Genomic DNA, 21,236 nt, shown 5'->3' on the forward strand with positions numbered 1-21,236 from the left:
ATGCTTGTAAGGTAGCTAGACATACTAGACATTTAGTAGTATCTCCCTTTAACCTCTCTACTAAAATACTCAATGATTTGTCCCTACTAGCTTGATATTCCCACTATTCTTCTATCAGATTCCACAGAAAACTATTATGTTGACATCAATGAAAAACATAGTCATAAATGTAACATATCATCATTATAATGATCTAATCATGTTCCTACAATACTCCCCCATAATAATATCATTAGCATTCATGCTTCCAACAATCTCCCCTTTCGGCATTGGTGGAAACATAGATGAAAAACATCTAGTTCCAAGAATACCAATTGCAAAAGACTATTAACCTTTCTTTTAAAATCATTTTCAAATCCTCTTCATTGATCATTCTCCCCCATTCATATACCTCAATGTTCTTTACATCAAACTATTTTTCCATGTTGCACTTCTTTCCACATGATTTTCTGAACATGTTGTACTTGTTTTCCATGTTTTTTGAACTACTTTTCCATGTTGTACATTTTCTTCATGTTGTACTTCTCCTCCATTAACATTAATGTCAACAGTTTTAGTGACCAACAATCTCTACCACAACTATCTCAAACTGACTCAAGTGTCCAAATATATTGTTAAAAAAACATTCAACAAGAGTCCTAGATAACTCTATCCATCACAGATACTCCCCCATATAGGAAGCATCAACATTTAGTCTAAACAAACAATAGTTCTTTGTTACACTGCATTGATGCACTCTTGCAACATCTACTCTAGTGTAGGAAGGAGCATAACCCCTAGCATACCTTTAAAATACTCAAAAGTCTCTTTGGGAAGAGGCTTAGTGAAAATATATGCAATCTACTCTTTGGTGTTTACATACTCCAATCTAATTTCCTTTTCTACAACTTTGTCAACATGTGATACTTGATAGAAATGTTCTTAGTTTTATAATGCAACATTGGATTCTTGGACATATTTACTATGCTTGTGTTGTCACAATATATGACAAAGGTTTCATTGAATTCTATTCTTATATCCTCCAGCATCTACTTCATCCAAACAACTTGATTACAATTACTTTTTGCTTCAACATATTCTACTTCCACTATACTTTGGGAGGTTCAATATTTCTTCTTGCTTATCCAAAAAACTAATCTTCCTCAAAGAAAGAAGGCTCCACTACTCGTGCTCTTTTTGTCATCCATACTACTTGCCTAATCAACATTAGTATAAGTATATAAAGTAAAGTCATTAGACCTATCATACCAAAGTGCAAACCCTAGTGTTCGTTTTAGATATCTAAATATCTTTTTGACTACTACATAAAGTGCTTCTCTAGGATCAACTTGGAATCTTGCAACAATTCTAATTGCATTTTTTATATCCAATCTTGTGTGAGTTAGATATTGTAATCTCCTGATCATAGATCTATACTTCTTCTACTCAATAGTAAGTGTCCCATTATTTGTCGATAGTTTGTGTCCAATTACCATAGATGTTCCAATAGGTTTACATGTTTCCAAACCAAACCTTTTCAGTAAACCTTTCAAATACTTAGTCTAAGAAATAAATATTCCTTCTTTTTCTTGCACATTTTGTAATCCTACAAAATATTTCATTCTCCTATCATGCTCATTTCAAATTCCTTCTTCATTTCTTCTATAAACTTTTCACTTTCATCATTTTCTCCAAATATGATGTTATCAACAAATATTCCCAAAATCATCAATCCATCATCAATTTATTTCCAATATAGATTACTATCTACCATACCTTTTCTATTTCAAGCTTTGTCAAATGCTTTTCTAACCTTGCATACTAGGTTATGGGTGCTTACTTCAAGCCATGCAATGCTTTCTTTAGTTTGCATACTATGTCCTTGTCATTTGTCAAAGGAAAACCTTTACGTTGTTCTATGTATAACTCTTCTTCAAGTTCTCCATTTAGAAATTCTAGCTAGACATCCATCTGATATAATTTGAATTTCTTATATGTTGCATATGCTAAGAATAACCTTACTACTTCGATTCTTGCCACAGGAGCATAGGTCTCATCATAGTCTACTACTTCTTACTCTATGTAACCTTTACATCCCATCTTTCTTTGTTCCTTACAACTTCACCTTTTTCATTCATGTTGTTCCTAAATACCCATTTGGCTCCTATCACATTCTTGTCTACTAGTCTGGGAACTAATTCCCATGTATCATTCTTTACTATCTAATCCAATTCCTCTTTCATAGCTTGTTTCCAATTGTCATCTTTACATGCTTCATCTACATTCTTAGGTTCAAATTGAGATATCAAACATAGTTCTTCATTGATTCTTCTTATTGTCATTGTACCTTTGTCTCTATGTCCAATGATCTTCTTGGGTGGACGATTCTTTCTCATATTCTTACATAAAGTAGGAGTTTTTATCTCAACTCTTAGCTTTGTTGAAGATTCTGAGCTTTGTTCCTATCTTAGCTCTCCTTCATTAAGTCTCAAAGAATATTTCATCATTCCTTGGTTTATTAACAACATCATCATCTGAATTGTAATCAAGTACACTTTCTTATATTCTAAATTTCTCATCAACTCTTACATTTTCACTTTCCATAATAGTCTTAGTACTTAGATTATAACATCTATAAGCCTTCATTTTCAATGAATAACCAAGAAACATACCTTCATCACTTCTAGAATCAAACTTACCACTATTGTCATCTCTTTTGATATAAAAATTACTACCAAAATTTCTAAAATACTTAACTAACGGTGAGTGACCAAGCCATAGTTCATAAGGGTTCTTGTTTGCTTCTTTCCTAACTTGCGCTCTGTTCATAGTGTAGATTTTTGTATTCATAGATTCTCTCCAAAACATCTTGGATACATCATTCTTAGCTAACATAGCTCTTTCTACTTCTATTATTGACATGTTTCTCATCTCTACTATATCATTTTGTTCAAGAGTCTTCAATTCAACTCTTTCTTCTGCACTAGGATTGAACCTTTTCTCTTTAATCTGATTCCCATTCTATACAAAGATTTGTTAATGATAACTTCCACATTTCCATGGTTAGCCTTTGGATCAACAATAGTTACCAAAGCTATGTCTTCTACTACTTCCTTTTCCTTAACCAATTCAATCTCATTATCACAATCATTCAAGAATCTTTCTATACTAGCTTTAAATTCTTCATCTTCATCTAAAACTGAACTTTTCCTAGTCTTTCTTACTCTCTTAGGGCATGTATATGAAAAATGACCAAACTCTTTGCATGTCCAACAAGCAAAAATTTCCATACCTTTTCATAAGCAGATCAATACCTACTTTGATCTTCATTTCTTCTTTGGATTTGGATCTATCTTTACTTGTGCTTTCATTTTCTTGTATACAATAGAAGGATTCTGGATCTAAAAACTTAATGCTCTACTCTTTACACAAATCTCATAACTCACCAAGAATTTCCATCATCTGGGTATTAAAATTTCTTCTGTTAGATGTAGAACTATCTTTTCTGAATATGTTTGTCATGGATCTCCTTAAGTCATTAAACTTTATCTTTAAGGACATAATGTTGTGATACCAATTGTTAAAAATAATAGTCAACCAAGATAACTAAGAGGTGGGGTAGTGAATTAGTTATCCAATAATTAAAAAATTTATCCAGCTTAAGTAATCTTAACCGTTCAACCAAAGTAAATAGTAACCATAAGAAGATGCACATAGACAATTACACTAGATATGTTAACTAGGGAAACTCTTAATTAGAGTGAAAACCCCAGTGGGAATGATGCCCACAAGATGATGTACTAAAAAAAATGTTCCTTGTTAGAGGATGGACCTTGTTAGGAGTCTATTACAAAATTTAGTATATATGAGTCCTTGTTAGGAGACTTTCAATCCTTGTTATAATATTCCAACCCTATTAGGAGCTGTAGAAGATAGAAGGATCCACTATCCAAATGGCTTCTGCAACGAGATCACTGAACTCATTGTACAACTGATCTCTCAACTATTCCTTGTAGAATAATTGTTTGTACTATACTTTAACTTAATTCCTTTTCCCTGTCAATTAGACCAATCACTCTCAAACCTTGTAGACTAGGTCATGAACCTTGAATCCAAGTATCAAGCTTTGGATCACAGAATAAAACCTTAGTAATAAAGCTTCCTTCACTTCTTCTCTGCTCTACTTATCTTCACATTATGCTCTATGTGTTTCTTATAATCATTTGTACATCTACATACATCCATCATACATCATAAAGGAAAATTTCTTTCATTTATATCAAATCCATAAAAAAATCCATTGAGTAAGTTGTTACACCTTCTCAATTAATTATTATAGGACCTCATTAAAAACACATTACACTTAGTGATAACATTAATCTTCTACCTTGTAACTTGAGTATCTTTCTGTACAGACATATCATTATGATTAGTAGTCTTTGCTACATCATCTCCAAATTTTCTTCTTCACATCTATAACTTTGGCTTCTTAGAATAATAAGTTTGCTAAAAAATATAACAAGTTTACTAAAACATGCCTATGTAAACTCTATCTCAGAAAAGTCTTCATTCAAACTTGCATAGATTTTTCTAGACTTAATATCTTATGCTTCTAAGGTTAGCTATATTTATGATACACTTATTAGTATCTCCTTTTAACCTCACTACTAAAAGTACTGAATGATCTATCCATACCAACTTGATCTTTCCATTGTTCTTTGAGATACCACAAAAAACTACTATGTTGACATCAATGAAAAACATAGTCATGAATGTAACATATCATCATGATAATGATCTAAATATGTTCCTACAATACTACCCCATAGGAATATAATCAGCATTAATGATTCCAACAAGAGGGTGTAAGGCTAGATGAGCTTCCACCTTCATGTGGTTGGCCTCACTAAGCAAAGAATATTAAAGTATTCTCAAAACCAAGTGAAGCTCAAACTAATATACCTTCATTAATTAATCAATTTCAATCATTGTAGGTCAAGTTTATGGGATGATACTTTATGGTATGGGTATGAATCTCTAGAGGAAGATTATGTACTTGATCTTGCAGCTTTAACAACTTTATCACTTGCCTCATTTTGGGTCTTTTAGCTGCATCTGGATGAGAGCTCCACAACCCTATCCCTACCAATTATTCCTTCACAAACTTTCCATTTATCTTTATATCTACAGCATCAAAAAAAAAATTCCTTGACCATGGAGATCTCATTCCCACTCCACAAGCCTCATACGATGATCTTGCAAGCTCATGTCTACTATTCTCTTTCCTATAGCAATTTCCAAGGCCATAGCCACAAAACTATAAACATCTAATTTAGGGCTATTTTCCTATAATCATAGACTAGGGAGTAGGTAACCAAGTGTTCAAGCATCAAATTTAATTTGAGACAAATTATTATGCTCCAACATCTGGGCTAAACTAAAGTCCCCAATGTTTGCATTGAAGTTGCAATCAAGCATAAAATTACTAGATTTTCTAGCATTTTTAATTCACAATCTTTTCAATGAATCTTTGAAAATAATGAACTCTTTTTTATTTGAGCTATTCTTAATTTATAGCTTATATTTATTTTCTTGCTAATGATAAATAACTTGAAGTAGTATATCTATTTTAATGTTGTTATCATAAATGTTAAAGCATGTAGCTTTATTTTTTGAGTGACATGTGCCTAAAGTTGGACGTAGCATCTTCAAAGGAATCCAATTCAGCTTGTGGAAAGTTGAATTGGTCTACACCTATATCTCTTCCATTTGATAAGTTTGAACTGCCAATATTTCCTCAGAGGTGTTACCTCTTTCCTAGTCTTTCATGATTAATTATAGCTAAAAGGTTACATATGCATTCTTTTTTCTAGTTTATTCCATAACCAATGTAAAAACCTCATATTTTGATGGTTGTAATTTTGCTTTCTTTTGATTGTTTTGGGTTTAATTTCCATTTTGTCATGTGCAATTTGAAAATGGTTAATGTTGTGGCTACCAAGGTTGAAGGAGATGTTGATTCACCAATATCTATACTGGAATATGAGGTGAAGATTTTACCAATTTTATTTTATTTTTATTATTTTAGAAGAATTTCCATAGTTGTTGCATACTAGTCTTCTAATTCCATCATGGAAAAGTAGGGCTCAAATGAGAACGATGATGCAAAAGTTCCCCAACCAAAGGTAAGAGGATTTGGTAGGTGTCACAAGAGAAGAGGAAGTCCTAATGAGAAGAATGATGCAAAATATTGCATATTAGTCTTTGAATTCTTCTTTTTAATGTTTTTGTTTTTTATTTGATGATTTATAATTATTCACATGCCTTACTATAGTTATTGTTTCTCAAAGTATAGATATGTAAGCATACAATTATATATTTCATTTAGATGTATAATTTTAGTTTTATTTTCTGCTATTCATTTTTGTCAAAATTATTTAGGATAACAAATGTCTTTATATTTAATTTATGAATTGAATGCTATAAATTTCATGAAGTGATTAGGGAGAGTTGTTGGAAGAAATGTAGCAAAACATATTGATATTTTGTAATTTCAACCAAAAGTAGGGACTAAAGACTTGAAAGGATGAAGTTGTCCCAAATAGAATGTTGAAGATGACTGGAACAACTGTGGAAGTACTAGATTCAAAGATTTATTAAAGATGTTAAATTGTTCCTAAGGGTCATAATTATCTGATATTGTTATAGTACTATTTCTATATTTAATACTTTAATTTCAAAAATGCAACTTGCAGTATGTTTTGTTCCATTCTCTATACAAGATAATTTGCTATAAAAGTTCATTTAGATTATAGTGAGCATACGACTAGATCTTATCTAATATTTTTCTTTAATTTACTCTTAGTAAATCGCATTGTGTTTTCAAGCTATTGTTACTATTATAAACTTGTGGGTAGTTCGAGCCAAAATCTAGAGTAAACAATAGAATCAACTTCTCTCTGTATAACTATAAGAATAATGTCTTGATAGTAATTCTATATGACATGATATCCTATTCTAAATCTGTCCCTTATAATTATAGGTATCAAATAGGTTACTATTACCTATTTTTGCCTCCCACCAAAAATTTAATTTTGAATACTTGAGCCCACCCAATGGTCATTTTCCATATTTAAGTATTTAATATGCCCTAGAAATACAAAATAATAAAATGATTAAAACTTTATGGTATTCTACTGGCCTACAACTTTTCACACTGTTAGATCTTTCATGATCTATGGTGGGTGCTTTCTTGCATTCTCAAAATGCACTACCTTTACATAATGTGGGGAAGCCCCTTTGTGACACGTGGCAGGTGGGTCCTATAGACAGCTAAAAACCTTTAGAAAATAAAGTACTTTTATTTTTTGAAAAATTCCTAATGACATCATCATTTATTAATTAATTATTTATTTAATTAATTAATTTACTTTTATGCCATTAAATCCCTTTATCTTAATTAAAAATATTTAATTAAGGAATCCCTCCCAAAAATGTTTAAATCTTATTTAAACAGTATTTCCTTATTTATTAATTATTTAATTAATAAATTGACCAAAAAACCCAAAATAAATAAAAAATTTATTTTTTGCCGAAAACTTGGCCAATTTCCTTACGACCACTAACCTCTTCCAAAATCTTCTAATCCTTCTTTAATTTTGATTAAAGGCTAATCCCATCATTTCCTACCCCTAATCCCAACTCAAAATATTTAATTAAAATTAAATATTAATACTCATGTTTATTAAAAATGTTTTAATAAATATCTCCTCAACCCAAACCTTTGCAATAAATAAAACTTTATTTATTTCCTAAAAATCTAATTTATCCTCATCCTAAGAAGTTCTAGACTCTTCTAGAAAGTCTTCATCCTCATCCTAGGAAGTTCTAGACTATTCTAGAAAGTCTTTATCCCCATCCAAAGTCTAGACTCTTCTAGAAGATGTCTTTAAACCTAATCCTAATCCCCTCCTAACCTTGTCACATTCCCTAAACATGGGTTAAGACTTACTAACCCAAGCCAAAGTTAACAAATATCTCCTCCTTCACCCACCCTCATTAAATGCCATCCACTTGCCTATCCCTAAGCTAATCCTAAACCATCCTAATCCATCCTCTAATCATTTGCACAAGCCTAAACAAGCTTAAAACCTTCCTAATCAAGACCAAGTCAAAATTTCTCTCATCTCCCTCAAAATATCTCAACCATAAAACTTTATGAAGCCCACTAGGCCATAAATGACTCTTCCAAGCCCTTTTATTGCTCTTACAAGCCATCATGAGGGTCTTTATGAAGATTTTATACCTTGAGCCTCCTTTGTTGACTCATCCTTCCCCTTTCCTCCATCCTCTCACCCTGTGACATGTGTCACTCCCTCATTGGTTGTAAGGAAGCACAATCCATGTGCTCTCTTCTCATGCATTCTGAGCCCTCCATGAGCTTTTTTCCATCTTTGCATCTTAGCCCTCAACCCCTCAGGCCTCTTACCTATAAATTGGATCCTTCCCCTTTGCAAAATAACACAATCCATGAAGTAAAGTCATAATGCCATTTTAAGAAGCCATTTAACATCAAAACCATACACTCACACCCAAATTCCAACTCCATTTGAAGCCATTTTTGAAGCATAAGCATGAGCATACATCCTATCTATTTAGACAAAGCCACTCAACAAGAGAGCTTCTCATTGAGAGAGTCCATTAATGGCTCATATTCTCGATTGAGAGCTCATCTTAGTCTATCTTGAAGTTTATGAATTTTGTTTAGTTTGTAGAAGCTTTATTTAAATTTGGTTTCTATTAGCATACTAACATTGCTCATATACATTTTGGCATGCCCAGTGGGACCCCGCATGGGTCATCTCCATTAGCTTTTTTAGTCAAGTTTTGTATGTCATTTGCTAATTTTGGCTAATTTTGCTTTTTTTTGTGATTGGTAGGATTGTATAAATTGGTTTTGTAGGTCCACATGAGCATGAAAAAGACAAAGGAACTCATAATCTATCTCATAGTGTTTGCATAATTTTCAAGCTTATAGGTGGACAAAGAACTTGGAATTCTTCTTCCTCTTCTTGTCTATATTCTTCTTATTCCATCTACTTCTTCTTCTTCTTCTTGTGGGAGATCTTGGCCATTTTTTTTTAAGGAAGCAAAATCATACACACTTCTTTTTAGTGCTTAAAATGAACCCCCAAATCATACTTAAATCCATTAAAAAATTAAAAATTTGCAAAAAAGAAAAAATATTTTAACAAGTGAAACTAAACCAATCCAATCATTTGCATCCTTGCAACATCAAGGTTTTAGATGCATTCATGCAAAGTTAGGAACACTTCATTTTTGAGAATTTAAAAAGAACTTCTAGTTTCCATTTCAAAAGGTTCAAAATCAACACTAAGTGCACACTAAAATCTAAATCAAACTCAAAGCATCAATCAAGGATAAAATGAACCTCATTTGCAAATATTTTAAATTTCTTTTAAAAATCTCATGAAAACTAAGAGTCCTAAATGGTTGCCAAAAATTGTCCTAAAAGCTTTGTTATTTATTCCAAACAAATGTCTTGTTGCAAAATCTTGAATGTTTCTTAGGTTTTTAATGTATCAAACCTATCTAGGAATATCATTTTTGAGCTTAAAATATGCAAACTAGAACACAAAATCTTGAATGAAAACCAAAGTCCAAAGAGTCATTTTCACTTTTGAGTCCAAAACAATCTTGAATGATCTAAGGTTAAAACAAAGCACTTCAAAGTTCTTAAAACAACACACAAAATCTCAATCTTGAATGCTCAAAGGAAAAAACTTGAATGCTTAATCACTTGTCTTTGAATGCATGTTGCTAAAATCACTCTTGAGTGCCATGGATTAAAATCAAGTTTGTTTTTTTTATGAATGCATGATTAAAACAACAAATCCAATCTTGAATGCCATAGATCAAATAATCATCTTTTGGGGCATAAAAAGAATCCACATTTTTGAAATCTTCTAAGTTATAAAAACTACTAAAGACACTTTGAGTAAGTTTGTAGTTGGACTCACCCTCTTTAATCACCCATAAATTTAACCATTGGTTGTAATCTCAGTGCCATCTATGGGGATGGGTCTACCTAAGCGGGTGTTACGTGCTCCACAAAGATCAAACTCCACTCACTTGGGTCTTTAGTGGTTTTTCTAAGTTAGAAAATTCCTTGAATGCACATTAATCTCACTCACACTTCATTTGGGCATAAAAATTGGACAAATCTTGACGTGGAGGGCCTTTGGGAATGCGCTTGGCAATTGAGTTTCACACATCTTTATTTTGGGCTTAAAAAAAAACTCACACTCAATCTTGAATGCCTAACAATCAATGAACATTGCATGGTTTGGATGCATTTTCAATGACGCTCGCATTTCTTATGTTGAAGATCTCTCGACTTTCATTATGCTTACGATGTTGTCAAATTGGAATGAACATTGTATGCCATAATCACAAGTGTCTTCAATCATAGCTTACAAAATCTAAATCATCAATTAGAATAAACGTGTGTCTTTTAAAGCCCAAGATCATGTATGTGGTCTTGTTTTACACTTTTTAGGAGGCCTGCTTGGGGATTTCATCACCCCTTGGGACGACCTCAGCTCCAACATTCCGGTGGAGTATAAAGATCGGGAGGTGAATCCAAAGACACCTCTCTTGGAATCAAGATTTTGTCACTCGAGCTAAGCCTCAAGGAACTTTATACCCTTGAGAAGTGAAAGAGGAGAAGTGGGTTACCGCTCCTCTCTTTGGTTTCATCTTTTTGGTTTCATCTACAGATTTGGGCCTCATGTACCTTGCGTATATCGATGACTACCTAGCTATAATAAATTTCATCCTTGTAAAAAGCTTCCTAGGATGTTGGTGTGTTTGAGATGCTTGCTCCAAAATTTTGTCTACTTATTTGTTCATAGCTTTTGAATGAATGTTTGCCAACTTTGGTTAAAATCCCAAAAAAACAAAAATCTGCCAGCTCAAGACATACTTAGCATAGTCACTGCCTCATCAGAAAATCATCCAAGCTCCCCTGCTGCAACCAAATCTATCTAGTTCCTTTCTTTAGAACAATCCCAAATCCAAAGTCTCTCCAAATCATCCCCCCCAACTAGCTAGCAACCCAATCCAAAATCACACCCAAGCCTTTAGAGAGTTGTTGTCATTCTGCTAGAATTTGCTATCCAATCAATCCAACCAATCCACTAGCCTCACCAAGGTTATCCCTTTGATAGAGCTTTGTCTAGGGTAATCTAGCTTTGTCACTTGTTATCCCTCATTGCCTTGAGCTAAAGGTTGGGATCCACAAGTGGTCAATCTCGTGTCATACCCATAGGATCATTAGTCTATCCCTATGTTGACACAATCTCCACCAATCCAGCGCATAGGAAAGAAAAAATCTCACTTTTTGATAGCATGCCCTTGAAGTCTTCCATCCACAGGAAAGCCAAAAATCTCCAGCCAATCATCCTTAGGTCTGTCATACAGCTTTGACTCTCCCTAGGAAATCCTTCATCAACCAATCCAAAATCTGCGCTTAATCCAAATCCAACCATGAGCTTCAATGTTCATCCATATGCAAGACCCCATCCCCATCAAACTCATCATCAAAGCATGAAGTATCAATCCTATCATGATGTATTCAGTCGTATTGTCCTTGCTCCTGCCACCTCCTATTCCAATGATGATGAAAATCTTGTTGACTATGAAGGGTATCTTGAGAGCCTTAGAAACATTCCACCAACCATCCCCCAAAGTCCAAGAGTTATTGCAAACTATCTAGTCATGCCATCTGATATCCCAGCTTCTCCTCCATCACCCAATCAACCAAGCTTCCAATCTTCCACCCCATCACACTAGCTATTCCTATCAATTCACCTCCACCTCCGACACACAAGTCTCCAAGGAATCTCCAAAAGAAAATACAAGAAAAGTTGCCTCCAGTAGTCGATAAGCCATGTCATCTAATCCAACCATGTGAAGTAGTGAGTAATGAAGCTTCCCCATCTATAATATCACCTCCATCTCCCATAGCTATCATCCCCATACCATCCATCAAATTTCTTAAAATCCTTCCACTTCCTGTGAGCATCAAGATCCCACCACCTGTCAAATCCCTCCAAATTCTAACCACATCCCCTCCAAGCATTTCCAAAATCTCCGATAATGATCCTTATGCATCCATCTTCTACTCACCCATCTCCACTACCAAATCTCCTATCTATACATCTGTTACCTTTGAAGAATCCATCCCTTCACCTCTTATTGCACCATCCACTCCAAACCAATCCTATCAAGATCCTGCCCAAAAGCATGTTGACATCCCCAAAAGCATAAAAGAAGATATCATCGTATCATGTCTTCCATCCATAGTGCAGTCATCATCCCCTCCATCTCCAAAACCTCAAGTCATACCTCCTCTACTGTAGGATATCTTTTCATCCCATCAGCTAAATCAAGATCCTATCCTACCATCTCCTCCACTCCATGCTTCCATCTTACCACCTATCCAAGCTATTCCACCATCTATAATCGACCCTCTTGGTCCACTTACATTCATTCATGGTGGCCTCCTCTCAGTAGAAGAATTAAGAATAGTATCTCCCCACTGCAGTACATCTAATAAAGCACTTCTACCATTTTCTATAAGAAAAACGTTTCCTTAGCTCGTTCAAATGCTCAATCGATGGCATTATCAAGGTCAAGGTTTAGGACCACAAGAACAAGGAATCAGAACACCTATTATTGCGCAAAAGAATCCAGGATTTCATGGTCTTGGATATGTATCCAAAGGCTCACCATCTAAAAGTGTTGGTACACCACACCCCCAAACCAAGCCTATCTCCAAACCCACCATGCCAGCCTCCCATCACTCTTTCAAGAAATCTTATGTCATCCCCCCTCCACCATCCTTGCAACCCAAAACAACCTACCATATCCCCCATTCATCTGCTAAATCCATTTTGGGTCCCTATGTCCCAAAATCTACCATCCTCCATCCTCCTATCAGCCATCATAAAAATCCTATTCCCTCCATTCCTACGCAAGATCAACAAAGGCACATATCAGGGCACATCATCCATCATCATCCCCCTACATGCTCTTCCATATCCTCTCTATCTCACAAAGCTTCTCCTAACCATCTTCCCAAAGCTTACCATAGCAATGTGAATGCCAACTTCAAAATGCATAAAGCTAACAATCCACATCCTAGGCAATCATATGTCTATTTTAAAAGACATACTCCAAAAAGGAAAAATCCAATCAAAGAATGCAAAATAATGCAAAAGCCTATGAAAAGAAAATCCAAAACCATGTGGATCCCAAAGAAAAAAGTTGAAACCCAATGCATAATGGCATCCACCATTGCTAATCCCCCATCTAGTGATTCGTGTCCCCCATTTCCTAACTCCATCTTGGGTGCCTATATCCCCAAGTGTGCTTCCATAAATCCTCCACCAAGCTTGCATCTACCATCTATCCCCCATATGCTCTTTTCACACCTGTCCCAACATGTGCCAATGTTGATCCTGCAAGCATCCCCATCTCATGCTCCTTTCCAACCTTTTCATCCCTCCATCTCCTACCATCAATCCCATCTAATCCAATCTATTGCATAAATCACACATTCGGTGTACCAATAGCTAGCAACAAAATTAAACATTCCAACAACCAGTTAAAAATCCCAAAAAAGCCAAAAATAGCTGAAGAAAGCTAAAATCATTCTAGCTAAGTCCAAACTCAAAAAGTCAAAAAAATAAAGATAAATAAAGCATCCACTGGTGAAAACTTGGCAATTCAGGCACCTTGGACAAGTACCATGATGAAAACTTGGCAAACAAGCATCATGCGTAATCCAGCCATCCCCAGCTTAGCCTATCACCCTCATGCTTTTGGTCATCTCTTGACATCCACCTCCATCTTCCAATCTATCCACCTATCCTCCACCCTCCAGTTTCCATCTCACACCATCCACTTATCTCCTGCAGCTTCAGCCGACCATCACAGCTATCATCCATCTCCCTAGCATCTTCAGCTTTTCCATCCTAGCTTCAATCCTATCACATCCATCATAAGACCTCCTTCCACATGTCATCTTCTAATTAGGGGCACTATATTCCTTGGAGATCTTGTCTTTTCCATCCTCCCTTGTCATTGGTATCTAGCTCTAGGCTATCCTCATGCAAACCCAATGTCATCTCTTTATATCCATCATAATCCTAGCTATCTACCATCCTATCCAGCCATCTCATCCTGCTCCTCTAGCTATCCTTGGTCACAAAATCTCTCATCATCATTGGATGCATCCTCTCCAAATCCTTATCTTCTGCTATCACCCCATCCTTAGCTTTTGCATCTTGCACAACATCGAACCATCCCGCTATCCTATCATCCTAAGCTTTTGCCTACTTGTAAATATCTTGGTCAACTTCAACTTGTAAATATCTTGGTTTGTCAGCTTATGCATCCTCTTTAGCTTAGTACCATTGTATCTATCCAGTGTTCGTGTCAGTTTGTCCTTGATCAACATCTTGCACCCATCGCACAACCCTTGGTTAGCTATCCCAATGCATCCTTTAGCTAGATCTCCTGTCACCAAAGTGTTATCCTTCTTAGTTCAGCTTGCCAGATGCATCACTCATCTAGATCCATTAGCTTAGGTGCTCTCTGATAGATCCTTGTAGGATATAGCTTTCCTCATGTCTGATCTTGGTCCGTTAGTACCTCGTCCTACCCATCTCGTTGGCAAATGGTTCTCTTTTGGATTTTCACTTTCTTTTGATTTGGAATCTCCCCTTTTGGGTCTTGAAGTATCTTTTCCAAGAAATCTTTTTGTTCCCTCCTCAAGGTTTCCATGATCTTTAATATCAGGGTATGCTGTGAATGGGGCAATCTAAGTGTAAGGTCTTGATCATGTCTTTTGCTTGTTTTCTTTTCTGCTTGTGGGTTACCCAGTGTCGGTCCCACTCTAATTCTTTCGAGATTCATGTGTGATGCTGGGGAAATCCTTGTGTGTTTGTTCTGAGTCAGTTCGTCAGTCCTCTGGATGGTTGGTGAAAAGGCCTTGATGTTCTTGGTAACCTTGGCAATTAACCAACAGTCCTATAGCAAATCTAGTGCTCAACTACATGGTGGTACTTCTCTCTGAAGTATCCCCTCGCTCAAAAAGCTTCAATGGATTCCCTTCATCTCCATTATCCTCCATCCATATCCAACATCCGTCTCTCCTACACCAACTTATGCATCAGTATCTCTTTGAATCACTCCTCACCTTTAGCTTTAGGGATCCACAATCTTAGTCTTAGGGATCCACCAATCCAAATCAATCCACCAAGCCTCATCTTTCGAGATCCACAATCCTAGTCCTAGGGATTTTCGAAACCCATCTTCTGCCAATCTGACTCTTTGAAATCTTGTTGCATCAGCTTTTTAATCCCCTCATCCATCTCCCCATCCTGGATTCCTTTTATAGTTCTCCGCTCCTTCATCCTCTGCAATCCCTGAGATCTTAAGCTTGCTTCATCTTGTGCCTCTGATTCTCCCTTTATCATTCTCCCATAGTGAGAATTTGAGCTAACTAAACCTCTTCTCTTAAGCCAATCTGAGTCTTCTTGCTCATCTCAGATTCTTGTACTTTTTAAGAAGTCATCAAGCCTCACTTTCTCTCCCCGCCGCCTTCTTAAGGGGGCATCTTGCAGTCCATTCTCTCCTCTTCTGCTCTAGCCTTGGGCATCTTATTTTCTTATCTTTGATGCCATGCCACTTGCGGCATCACATCAAAGAGGGGCAAAATGTAGACACCTAAAAACCTTAGAAAATAAAGTATTTTTATTTTCTGAAAAATTCGTGAAGACATCATCATTTATTAATTAATTAATTATTTACTTAATTTATTTATTTTTATGCCATTAAATCCCTTTATCTTAATTAAAAATATTTAATTAAGGAATCCCTCCCTAAAATGTTTAAATCTTATTTAAACATTATTTCCTTATTTATTAATTATTTAATTAATAAATTGACCAAAAAACCCAAAATAAATAAAAAATTTATTTTTTGCCCAAAACTTGGCCGATTTCCTTACGACCACTAACCTCTTCCAAAATCTTCTAATCCTTCTTTAATTTTGATTAAAGGCTAATCTCATCATTTCCTACCCCTAATCCCAACTCAAAATATTTAATTAAGATTAAATATTAATCTTCATGTTTATTAAAAATGTTTTAATAAATATCTCCTCAACCCAAACCCTTGAAATAAATAAAACTTTATTTATTTCCTAAAAATCTAATTTATCCTCATCCTAAGAAGTTCTAGACTCTTCTAGAAAGTCTTCATCCTCATCCTAGGAAGTTCTAGACTATTCTAGAAAGTCTTTATCCTCATCCAAAGTCTAGACTCTTCTAGAAGATGTCTTTAAACCTAATCCTAATCCCCTCCTAACCTTGTCACATTCCCTAAACATGGGTTAAGACTTACTAACCCAAGCCAAAGTTAACAAATATCTCCTCCTTCACCTATCCTCATTAAATGCCATCCACTTGCCTATCCCTAAGCTAATCCTAAACCATCCTAATCCATCCTCTAATCATTTGCACAAGCCTAGGCAAGCTTAAAACCTTCCTAATAAAGCCCAAGTCAAAATTGCTCTCATCTCCCTCAAAATATCTCAACCATAAAATTTTATGAAGCCCACTAGGCCATAAATGACTCTTCCAAGCCCTTTTATTGCTCTTACAAGCCATTATGAGGGTCTTTATGATGATTTTATCCCTTGAGCCTCCTTTTTTGACTCATCCTTCCCCTTTCCTCCATCCTCTCATCCTATGACATGTGTCACTACCTGATTGGCTGTAAGGAAGCACAATCCATGTGCTCTCTTCTCATGCAATCTGAGCCCTCCATGAGCTTTTTTCCATCCTTGCATCTTAGCCCTCAATCCCTCAAGCCTCTTGCCTATAAATTGGATCCTTCCCCTTTGCAAAATAACACAATCCATGAAGTAAAGTCGTAATGCCATTTTAAGAAGCCATTTTACATCAAAACCATACACTCACACCCAAATTCCAACTCCATTTGAAGCCATTTTTGAAGCATAAGCTTGAGCATACATCCTATCTATTTAGACAAAGCCACTCAACAAGAGAGCTTCTCATTGAGAGAGTTCATTAATGGCTCATATTCTCAATTGAGAGCTCATCTTAGTCTATCTTGAAGTTTATGAATTTTTTTTAGTTTGTAGAAGCTTTAATTAAATTTGGTTTCTATTAGCATACTAACATTGCTCATAAACAGGTCCATCTTCTTTTGTGGGCCATAGAGGAGAAAGCTACTGAGTGAGCTTGCAATTTGATTGGTGCCCACTTTCTCACATTCTATGTTTTCTCAGACTTCCTAACAATGTGAGCAAGCACTTGATCACCACATGTCCTCGCGAGCTTCAAGGAATAAAAGCTAAAGTTTTAGTGATGTCACATCTTCTTATTTGTACCTTCCACCATCAGATTCAAATAAATCAATGGTTGGCGCTTGCCTGCAATATGAAAGTGCAAGGATGTTAAGGAATGTGAGCAAGCCCCTTTGTGACACATGGCACAGTGTAACATCATGGGCTCACCTTTCTCAGAAGGTAATAATAACTCATCTTCCATGGCAGTTGTCAAGTGAGTCAAAGTACAAAGAAGGAATCTCATTGGTCCACCAGCTGACTAGGTATGTAGTCATATAAGATTTTAATCGCTGTAGATTCAAATGAGATTGAGGGCTAGCGCTTCCCTGCATCATGAAAGTGCAAGAATGTTAAGGAATGTGGGCAAGCGCCTCACTGTTGTATGTCCTTTTGGGGTCAGGTTTGTTCCATATGTTGTAGGGTGATGTCAAATGGGGCCAGGTCACTGAGGTGGCTGCCAAAGTGGTTCATGGGCCTAGAAACTTTAAGGAGGCAAGCATAGTATGATAAGATCTTTCATGATTGTTGATCTCATGGAGATCAACGATTGGCACTTTCTTGCATTATGAAGATGTGAGGAAATTAAACAATGCAGGGAAGTGCCTGAAGGACACATGTCCCGGTGGGCCCAACTAAGGAAATTAGCAGAAAGGCATTAACAGTTAAGGTTGGTAGTTATGTGACCACCACGGTCAGGGTCTTGAGGAGGTGGCGCAGTCAGTTGGTTTGGTGGTCAAACTCAGGAAGACCTTGTGAGGTGGTAGAAAAATAAAAGACCATTGGCCCATGTGGCCCATTGTGGTTGTAAGATTTAGTTTACATATTCATTTTGCTGACTAATGAGCTATAAATGAAGGAAATCGAGTTTTGTTGGGCGATTTGATCCTCATGATCAATTCCAACCACTCCTGAGTGAATGCTATGCTGGCTAAATGAAGGAGAACACTCCATCACCTCTGCTCCTACCCATCTACTTGGTTAGAATGGTTTAATGGCACTATTTTCTATCTTCTCAAGGTCCTACTTCAACAAAATATCAGATTTCATTGTACTTAGGTCTACGCCAAGGTTCAATTTTCCCTAGATTTGCATGATTATTCTCTGTAAGAATTAATGATGGTGGTTGTGGAGTAACTTTAGTTAGAAAATATCTCAGTTATGCCTGAGCTATAAAGAAATTTTTTGTAGATTTTGTACAAGTCAACTCTTCGCTGACTTCTTTGATATTGCTTTGCAATTTCACTATAAATTCCCTTTGCCTCTGAACTGTATGACATTCTTCCTTATCTCCTTCAACCATTGCTGTAAAGTGCAAGAACTATTTTCCTCTCAATGGTGTATTGTAGAGATCTGCAATCTTACATGACTGTATCTCTTTTGGCCTATGAATGGTATATAAGTGAATCCTCTCTTTCCTTGTGTCATTCATTTGGGTTTTCTGATTTGCATGTGATTGTTAGATTAAAGCAAGTTTGGATGTGTATATCTTTTGGTGTCATGATGGTTCAATAGTGCATGTATGAGTAGAGATTGGTTTGAACACTTTATTTTGGTGCATCGCCCCCTTAGATTAGAATAGGTAGATTTGCATCTATGCATTCCTTCTACCTTTTCCTCTCCAAGAGTATTTAGGCACACCCTAATAGTCAACCTTCTCCGGAGACTGAACCTCATAGTTCAAGTCCCACATCTTGGAGGTTGTTTCCATGTTTCACAAGGTTGTCCTTAGGTAAAAAATTTGGAGAAGGGTGCAAACCTCTACGACAGCAGTTACATAGTGAAATGTTATGTCCATTTGCTTACAAAATTTAAAACTAATTGACTCATTAACAATTAACTATATGAATGTAAAACAAGTTTATATAAAAAAACTTATGTTGTCAATTCCAATGATGATGATGTTGGTCTCAGATTGGTTTTGACAAGTGAGTGTCCACACACTTTAGTCATTTACTTAGTTATGTAAAATAAGTACATGTTGAGTCCATAGTGAGTGTCGAGAAACTCATGTGCCAAGTCACTCAAGTTTCAAGCAAACAATGTATGCCGAGGGATTCAAGAGTCAAGAAAATAATTGATGTTGGGTGATATAGATGTCAAGCTAGAGTATAAAGAACAATATATGTCAAGCATCAAATCCCAAGTAAGACATTTTAGTTATAGTTGTTTGTAATGGCACAAAAAACTATGTAAACTATTTTTGAGCCAACTGAAGGATTGAGTTATGATATTTTTTTGATAAGGACAAATCTTAGTTTGAAATCCTAATGCATTAGATGTATCTAATTAAAAAATGGGAAAGTTTAAGTAGCAAAATACATGAATCACAACCATTGATTCATACCTAACCCTAGGTAACCAAAGTATTCTTAAGGAGGACAAACCCTAAACTATCTACAGTGTAAAGATAGAAGTTTGCTTGTGCAAATAGAGAATTCATGGTGGCTAAGGAGTTATGAATAGAGACTGAATTGTAGAATTAGTTAAAGGAGAATAGAGGAAAGGAAAAGGATATAACAGTGAGAGATCTAATCAAAAGGATCAAGAATACATCCATATAGAGGTGATTTGTCAATAGGAAATCAAGTGCTAACCCCATGATCATTGTTGAATCATTCTAGCAGGTGAATCAATTAAATCTCTTAATAGAATAGTCCTAGCAAGCTATATTAAAATCCTTAATAGGGTACTTTCTTAATTGTGAGTTGAAGTCCTTTAACCAACCATGCATCTATCAAGGTGTAAAATCCTTTAACAGGGTAAGACCTAATATTCTTTGTAAGCCTTTAATAGGGTAGACCTTTCACAAGGTAGATCATGTCTCATGATCAAACATTGTAACCTTCATTGGATACACTCTATTATTGTAGTAGTGAAGATTTGTGGGTGTCATCCCCACTTCAGTTTTACCTTCTCATTGAAGGTTTTTTGGGTAATCATATCAATTGTCATGCATGTGTGAATGCTTACTTGCTTTCATGTTTTAGATGTACATGCATTACATGGTATTTTAGTTTACTTAATGAATGTATGAGATAGATGTGTGGTGAATGTTTTAAGAGACAAAGTTTAAACTACTGATTCATCCCCCCACCCTCAGAAGTTTATTTTTGAAATTGTAAATTCCAACAATTGGTATTAGATCCAGTTCTCAAAAGGAGAAGCTTTGTAGCTTTGAGGAAAGATCTTGAAAATGGAAGTCTACAAGTTGTGAAAGATCATTGAGAAGCAAGGAATTGAAATACAACTCATTGTACATCAACTAGATGAAGCAAGAGAAGAACTAAAGAAATCTTTGAAGAGAAGGAAGGAAATTTCTATTGTGGAAAATGACATACAATACAGAGAGATGGACATTGCTAAGTTATTTGCTAATGGAGAATCCAATGAATTTGATGTAGCAATTGCAGATCTAATGGAAGAGAAAAGTGCCCAAGCCGAGGAAATCAAAAATATCAAGTTAGAGAAAAAATTAGAAGCCATACTACTATGTGAAGTGACTAAATAGAAAAGGAAAGCTATGGAAGACAAAGCCATGATTGAAGATGAGAAAAGAGTTTTGACAAATAGATTGGAAGAAAATTCATTAGAGCGAACCAAGATTTCCAGCATGCAATTGGGTACTCTAAGTCAAATGATGAATGCCAACTATGAGTTGAATGTTAAGGACGTTGAGATAACAACATTGAAGCTATAGAATGAGAAATTGAAAAGTGACCTAGAAAGGGTAAATGAATCTAATAAAAGTTTCAATAAGCCTAATGAAGCCATCAAATACTTTGAGCAATTATTG

This window comes from Cupressus sempervirens, chromosome 9, assembly GCF_028749045.1.
Source record: "Cupressus sempervirens isolate cs-2001-9-10 chromosome 9, ASM2874904v1, whole genome shotgun sequence".
NCBI classification, from domain to species: Eukaryota; Viridiplantae; Streptophyta; class Pinopsida; order Cupressales; family Cupressaceae; genus Cupressus; species Cupressus sempervirens.